We start from the raw sequence: 8450 nt of genomic DNA on the forward strand, positions 1-8450 counted from the left end.
TATGTTCTCGAAACTTCAACAAAAGCCCGTACCGAGCTACTGAGGGTCTCTCCTGCAGAGTCTTCCACTGGAGTTTATCTATCATCTCCATAACGCTTTCGCGATTACTAAATGATCCTGTAACGAAGCGCGCTGCACTCTGTTGGATCTTCTCTGTCTCTTCTATCAACCCTATCTGGTACGGATCCCACACTGTTGAGCAGTATTCAAACAGTGGGCGAACAAGCGTACTGTAACCTACTTCCTTTGTTTTCGGATTGCATTTCCTTAGGATTCTACCAATGAATCTCAGTCTGGCATCTGCTTTACCAACGATAAACTTTATATGATCATTCCATTTTAAATCACTCCTAATGCGTATCCCAGATAATTTATGGAATTAACTGCTTCCAGGTGCTGACGTGCTATTTTGTAGCTAAATGAAAAGGGATATTTCTTTCTATGTATTCGCAGCACATTACACTTGTCTACATTGAGATTCAATTGCATTCCCTGCACCATGCGTCAATTCGCTGCAGATCCTCCTGCATTTCAGTACAATTTTCCATTGTTACAACCTCTCGATATACTACAGCATCATCCGCAAAAAGCCCCAGTGAACTTCCGATGTCATCCACAAGGTCATTTATGTATATTGTCAATAGCAACGGTCCTATGACACTCCCCTGCAGAACACCTGAAATCACTCTTACTTCGGAAGACTTCTCTCCATTGAGAATGACATGCTGCGTTCTGTTATCTAGGAACTCTTCAACCCAGTCACACAATTGGTCTGACAGTCCATATGCTCTTACTTTGTTCATTAAACGACTGTGGGGAACTGTATCGAACGACTTTGCGGAAGTCAAGAAACACGGCATCTACCTGGGAACCCATGTCTATGGCCCTCTGAGTCTCGTGGACGAATAGCGCGAGCTGGGTTTTTCGAAACCCATGCTGATTCCTACAGAGTAGATTTCTAGTCCCCAGAAAAGTCATTATACTCGAACATAATACGTGTTCCAAAATTCTACAACTGATCGACGTCAGAGATATAGGTCTATAGTTCTGCACATCTGTTCGACGTCCCTTCTTGAAAACGGGGATGACCTGTGCCCTTTTCCAATCCTTTGGAACGTTACGCTCTTCTAGAGACCTACGGTACATCGCTGCAAGAAGGGGGGCAAGTTCCTTCACGTTTTTTTTTTTTTTTGGTCATCAGTCTACTGACCGGTTTGATGCGGCCCGCCACGAATTCCTTTCCTGTGCTAACCTCTTCATCTCAGAGTAGCACTTGCAACCTACGTCCTCAGTTATTTGCTTGACGTATTCCAATCTCTGTCTTCCTCTACAGTTTTTGCCCTCTACAGCTCCCTCTAGTACCATGGAAGTCATTCCCTCATGTCTTAGCAGATGTCCTATCATCCTGTCCCTTCTGCTTATCAGTGTTTTCCACATATTCCTTTCCTCTCCGATTCTGCGTACTCTGTGTAAAATCGAACTGATGTCCCATCATGTCCAGCGGCCTTTCCTCTTTTGAGCGATTTTTATTGTTTCTCTATCCCTCTGTCGTCTATTTCGATATCTCCCATTTTGTCATCTGTGCGACAATCTAGAGAAGGAACTATAGTGCAGTCTTCCTCCGTGAAGCAGCTCTGGAAAAAGTCACTTAGTATTTCGGCCTTTAGTCTGTCATCCTCTGTTTCAGTACTATTTTGGTCACAGAGTGTCTGGACATTTTGTTTTGATCCACCTACTGCTTTGACATAAGACCAAAATTTCTTAGGATTTTCTGCCAAGTCAGTACATAGAACTTTACTTTCGAATTCATTGAACGCCTCTCGCATAGCCCTCCTCACACTACATTTCGCTTCGCGTAATTTTTGTTTGTCTGCAAGGCTTTGGCTATGTTTATGTTTGCTGTGAAGTTCCCTTTGCTTCCGCAGCAGTTTTCTAACTCGGTTGTTGTACCAAGGTGGCTCTTTTCCATCTCTTACGATCTTGCTTGGCACATACTCATCTAACGCATATTATACGATGGTTTCGAGCTTCGTCCACTGATCCTCAACACTATCTGTACTTGAGACAAAACCTTTGTGTTGAGCCGTCAGGTACTCTGAAATCTGCTTTTTGTCACTTTTGCTAAACAGAAAAATCTTCCTACCTTTTTTAATATTTCTGTTTACGGCTGAAATCATCGATGCAGTCACCGCTTTATGATCGCTGATTCCCTGTTCTGCGTTAACTGTTTCAAATAGTTCGGGTCTGTTTGTCACCTGAAGGTCTAATATGTTATCGCCACTAGTCGGTTCTCTGTTTAACTGCTCAAGGTAGTTTTCAGATAAAGCACTTAAAAAAATTTCACTGGATTCTTTGTCCCTGCCACCCGTTATGAACGTTTGAGTCTCCCAGTCTATATCTGGCAAATTAAAATCTCCACCCAGAACTATAACATGGTGGGGAAATCTACTTGAAATATTTTCCAAATTATCCTTCAGGTGCTCAGCCACAACAGCTTCTGAGCCAGGGGGCCTATAGAGACATCCAATTACCATGTCTGAGCCTGCTTTAACCGTGACCTTCACCCAAATTATTTCACATTTCGGATTTCCGTCAATTTCCTTCGATACTATTGCACTTCTTATCGCTATAAACACGCCTCCCCCTTCACTGTCCAGCCTGTCTCTGCAGTATACATTCCAATCTGAGTTTAGGATTTCATTACTGTTTACGTCTGTTTTCAGCCAACTTTCTGGGCATTGTGACCGTTTATTAATGAGAGCACTTCTGAGACCTTTTTATAGACGCTCCTGCAGTTTACTATTAGCACATTAATATTGTTATTCCCTGTTTCATTTTGCGTACTCCTACCTTGCCACGTCTCAGGAGGCGTCTTGTCGGGCCTAGGGAGGGAATTCTCTAACCTAAAAAATCCCACATGTGCACTCCGCACGTACTCCGCCACCCTTGCAGCCGCTTCCGGCGTGTAGTGCACGCCTGATCTATTCAGGGGGACCCTACATTTCTCCACCCGATAGTGGAGGTCGAGAAATTTGCACCCCCAGATCTCCGCAGAATCGTCTGAGCCTCTGGTTTAAGCCTTGTACTCGGCTCCAAACCAGAGGACTGCGATCGGTTCTGGGAACGATACTACAAATAGTTAGCGCAGATTCCACCCCGCGAGCGAGGCTTTCCGCCTTCACCAATTCCGCCAACCGCCTATAAGAACTGAGGATGACCTCTGAACCCAGACAGCAGGAGTCATTGGTGCCGACATGAGCAACAATTTGCAATCGGTACACCCAGTGCTCTCTATCGCCGCCGGCAGGGCCTCCTCCACATCTCAGATGAGAGCCCCCGGCAAGCAGACAGAGTGAACACTGGCCTTCTTCCCCGACCTTGCCGCTATTTCCCTAAGGGGCTCCATCAACCACCTAACGTTGGAGCTCCCAATAACTAATAAACCCCTCCCCCCCTGTGCCTGCTCGGACCTTGCTGAAGGAGCGGCCACATGTCCACTCACAGGCAGAGCGGGCGATGCCGCACGGCCAGCCTTCACATTGACCCTCCACCTCGTGCGCCGCAAACGCCGCTGAACCCGCCACTCCCCTTGGGGAGAGGGTGGCCCAATCGCACCTGGTACCCGCGAAGATGTCTCGACAGCAGGGACAGTGGGCGAAGCATTTGACACCTGGGGTGTACCATGCGACGCACCAGACTCCCCACTGCCGCTACACTCCAAGGCTGACCGCTGTCATCAACACGCTCAGCTGTTCGCCAACAGTGGCCAGCTCCCCATGCTTCCACACACAGCAGTCACACATCCTATCCATCCTAAGAAATCAATTTACTGTAGAGACTTAATCAACTTTTAACTAGACTGCTAATTCACTAAAGGTGGCTGATAGTTGACTAAACTGTGGTTGCTAGACACTTCTTGTAGAAAACAATGAAAATAGCACTACCTGTTTCTGGACTGTATTGAAAACAAACACTAGCACTACTGGCACTATGGTTGACTAAAGGGACTCTCTCTGACTGTATTCAAAACAAACACGAAATCTATGGAACACTATCACTAGCACTCGACAATTAAAGCTTCGTAAAAGCAAAAACACGCGGAAGAAGAAGTGACTATCACTAGCACTCGACAATTAAAGCTTCCTAAAAGCAAAAATGCACTGAAGAAGAAGTGACAAGTAAGAAAAATACAGTTAATACTTAAATTAACGTAGCTTGCTGCACAGCAGACGTGAAGCAGACGGCAGTTACGACGACACTGATGCAGCTCTCCATGCTACTCTATCCTGCGCAAGCTTCTTCATCTCCCAGTACCTACTGCAACCTACATCCTTCTGAATCTGCTTAGTGTATTCATCTCTTGGTCTCCATCTACTATTTTTACCCTCCATGCTGCCCTCCAATACTAAATTGGTGATCCCTTGATGCCTCCCTTGATGCCTCCCTTGATGCATCCCTTGATGCCTCAGCACATATCCTACCAACCGTTCCCTTCTTCTAGTCAAGTTGTGCCACAAATTCCTCTTCTCTCCAATTCTATTCAATACCTCCTCATTAGTTATGTTGTCTACCCATCTAATCTTCAGCATTCTTCTGTAGCACCACATTTCGAAAGCTTCTATTCTCTTCTTGTCTAAACTATTTATCGTCCATGTTTCACTTCCATACATGGCTACACTCAACACAAATACTTCAAAATTGACTTCCTGACACTTAAATCTATACTCGATGTTAACAAATTTCTCTTCTTCAGAAACGCTTTCCTTACCATTGCCAGTCTACATTTTATATCCTCCCTACTTCGACCATCATCAGATATTTTTCTCCCCAAATAGTAAAACTCATTTACTACTTTAAGCGCCTCATTTCTTAATATAATTCACGCAGTATCACCCGATTTAATTCGACTACATTCCATTATCCTCGTTTTGCTTTTGTTGATCTTCATCTTATTTTATTTACACATCAAGTTCCATAGGAGCAAATCTCCAAGGACATGGAACGTGTCAGTACATCAAACTACAACATAAAAGTTATAACAGATAAAAATAAAACGTTTATAATCCCAAAAAGAGTCAAGCCATACGTTTAGGTACACATAGTCAACAATACAACAAGAAGAAGCTTAATTTTTCATGGAACTCCTCGACAGAATAGAAGGAGTCACCCATGAGGAAACTCTTCAGTTTCGATTTGAAAGCGTGTGGATATCTGCTAGATTTTTGAATTCTTGTGGTAGCTTGTTGAAAATAGATGCAGTATACTGCACGCCTTTCTGCACAAGAGTTAAGGAAGTCCAATCTAAACGCAGGTTTGATTTCTGCCTAGCATTAACTGAGTAAAAACTGCTTGGTCTTGGAAATAAGCTGATATTATTAAAAAGAAATGACAGTAAAGAACATATATATTGAGAGGCCATCGCGAACTTACACTGCTTACTGCCTGAACGGCCCATTTCTGAGCCAAAAATATCCTTTTAGAACGGGTAGGGTAGCGAATGAAAATTAGACTAATTTTCGTGTCAAACGATCACTTACTTCAGATACCGTTCGAATAGTAAAAATGACAGCATTAAGTCTTGAACAAGATCCTGAATGCGAGCTTTCCACTGCAGTTCACTACCTATCTGAACGCCTAGAAATATGAACTGTTTAGCTTCACTAACCATAAGCCCATACTGTGAAATTAAACTCTCGGGTTTTGTTGAATTATGTGTTAGAAACTGTAAAAACTGAGTCTTACTGTGATTTAGCGTTAGTTTATTTTCTACAATCCATGAACTTATGTCATGAACTACACTATTCGAAATGGAGCCAATGTTGCACACCTCCTTTACTACCAAGATAGTGTCATCTGCAAACAGAAATATTTTAGAGTTACCATAATATTAGAGGGCCTATCATTTATATAAATAAGGAACAGTATGGGCTGCCAACACTGATCCCTGGGGCAACCCCCATTTGACCGTACCCCATTCACACCCCACATCACAGCCATTCTCGAAACTTGAATAATGACCTTTTGCTGTATGTTGCTAAAGTATTAGATGAACCAATTGTGAGCTACTCCCTGTATTCCGTAATGATCCAAACTCTGGAGCAATAGTTTATGATGAACACAATCAAACACCTTAGTTAAATCAAAAAATATACCTATCGTTCGGAACCTTATGTTTAACCCATCCAGTAGTCACAGAGAAAAGAGAATATAGCATTTTCAGTTGTTAAATGACTTCTAAAGCCGAAAAGTACATTTGACAGCAAATTATGTGATATAAAATGATCAATTATCCTTACACACACACACAGCCTTTTCAATAACTTTAGCAAACACTGACGGCATACAAATAGGTCTAAAATGGTCTACATTATCCCTTTCTCCCTTTTTATAAAGCGGCCTTACTACTGAGTACTTTAATCGTTCAGGAAACTGACTATTCCTTAAGGAAAAATTACAAATATGGCTAAGTATAGGGCTGACATGTGCAGCACAGTACTTTAATATTCTGCTAGGCACTCCATCATATCCATGAGAGTTCTCAGCCTGCAGTGACTTAATTATTGACTCAATCGCCCCATGTCTGTATCACAGAGGATTACTTCAGACATCAATCTCAGAATGGTATTAGCCAAGAGAGTTAAATGAATCCCTGTAAAGACTAAATTTTTATTTAATTCACCAGCAATGTTCAGAAAATGGTTGTTAAATACTGTACATATATCTGATTTATAAGTAGCAGAAATATTTTTACTACGCACTGACATCATATCGTCGACCTTGTGCTGCTGACCAAACACTTCCTTCACAATTGACCATATGGTTTTAATTTTAACCTGAGAGTTTGCTATTCCATTTGTGTACCACACACTCTTTGCCTTCCTAATGACATTTTGAGCACCTTACAGTAATGTTTTTAATGGGCTACTGTAGCTTGTTTGTGACTGCTTCTTACGTTTTTATATAATTCCCACTTTGTTCTACATGATATCCTCATTCCACTAGTCAACCACCCAGGCTGCCCTTTTACTGCTAGTACCGCATTTAGAACGTTCTAATGGAAAGCAACTCTCAAAGATCATGATAAATGTGTTAAGGAAAGCATTATATTTGTCACCTATGATGTCAGCGCTATAAACATCCTGTCTCTCTTCTTCCTTGATTTGGTTTAATAAACTCTCTATTGCCACTGCATTAACTTTGCTACACAGTTTGGAATTATATTCGAGATTTGTTTGAGTACAAAAGCCTTTTAGTGTTAACATTTGTGCATCATGGTCTGAAAGGTCATTCAGCAGTTTACTAACAGAATGCCCATCTAGTAATGAAGAATGAATAAAAATATTGTCTATTGCTGTGGTACTGTTCCCGTCACCCTAGCTGGAAAAAAACAGTCTGCATATGCATTTAGAAGATCCACCAACATCCTTTTTCTTGCGCCATCATATACGAAATTAATATTGAAGACACCACATATAACTAATTTCTAATCATTCCTATAAAGTGAATCAAGAAGCCTCTCTAGCTTGAGCAGAAATGCTCTGAAGTCAGAGTTAGGGGGCCTATAAACAACAAATATTATAAGTTTAATTTCATTAAATTCAACTGCTCCTGCACAAATTCAAATATCCATTCAGTTCAGTGCCGTGGTATGTCTATGAAATCAAATGGAATACTGTTTCTTTGGTACATGGCCACTCCCCCACTCTGCATGGAACTCCTTGAAAATGAGCCTAATATGGCTCCTCAGATTGTCTCCTAAATCGTTTATATAAATAAGGAACAGCAAAGGGCCTATAACACTACCTTGAGGAACGCCAGAAATCACATCTGGTTTACTCCATGACTTTCCATCAGTTACTACAAATTGTGACCTCTGTGACAGAAAATCATGAATCTAGTCACATAACTCAGACAGTATTACATAAGCATGCAATTTCACTGCAGGCCCCTTTTGTGGTACAGTATCAAAAGCCTTCTGGAAATCTAGAAATATGGAAACAATTTGAAATCCCTTGCCTACAGCACTCAACACTTCATGTGAGTAAAGTGCTAGTTGTGTTTCACAAAAACGTTTTTTTCTATATCCATGTTGACTGTGTGTCAATAAACTGTTCTCTTCGGGTAATTCATAAAGTTCGAACACAATATATCCTGCTGCATACCGACATTAATAACATTGGCCTGTAATTTAGGGGATTACTCCTACTACCTCTTTTGAACATTGGTTTTACCTCTGTAACTTTACAGTCCTTGGGAACAGATGTTTCGTCCAGCGAATGGTTGTAAATGATTGTTAAGTATGGAGCTACTCTGAAAGGAACCTAACTGGTATACAGTCTGGACCGGAAGACTTTTGTTGTTAAGTGATTTAAATTGCTTCACTACTCCAAAGATATCTACTTCTACGTCACTCATGTTGGCAGCAGATCTTGGTTCGAATTCTGTATTAT

This window comes from Schistocerca cancellata, chromosome 2, assembly GCF_023864275.1.
Source record: "Schistocerca cancellata isolate TAMUIC-IGC-003103 chromosome 2, iqSchCanc2.1, whole genome shotgun sequence".
In the NCBI taxonomy this organism is placed as follows: Eukaryota; Metazoa; Arthropoda; class Insecta; order Orthoptera; family Acrididae; genus Schistocerca; species Schistocerca cancellata.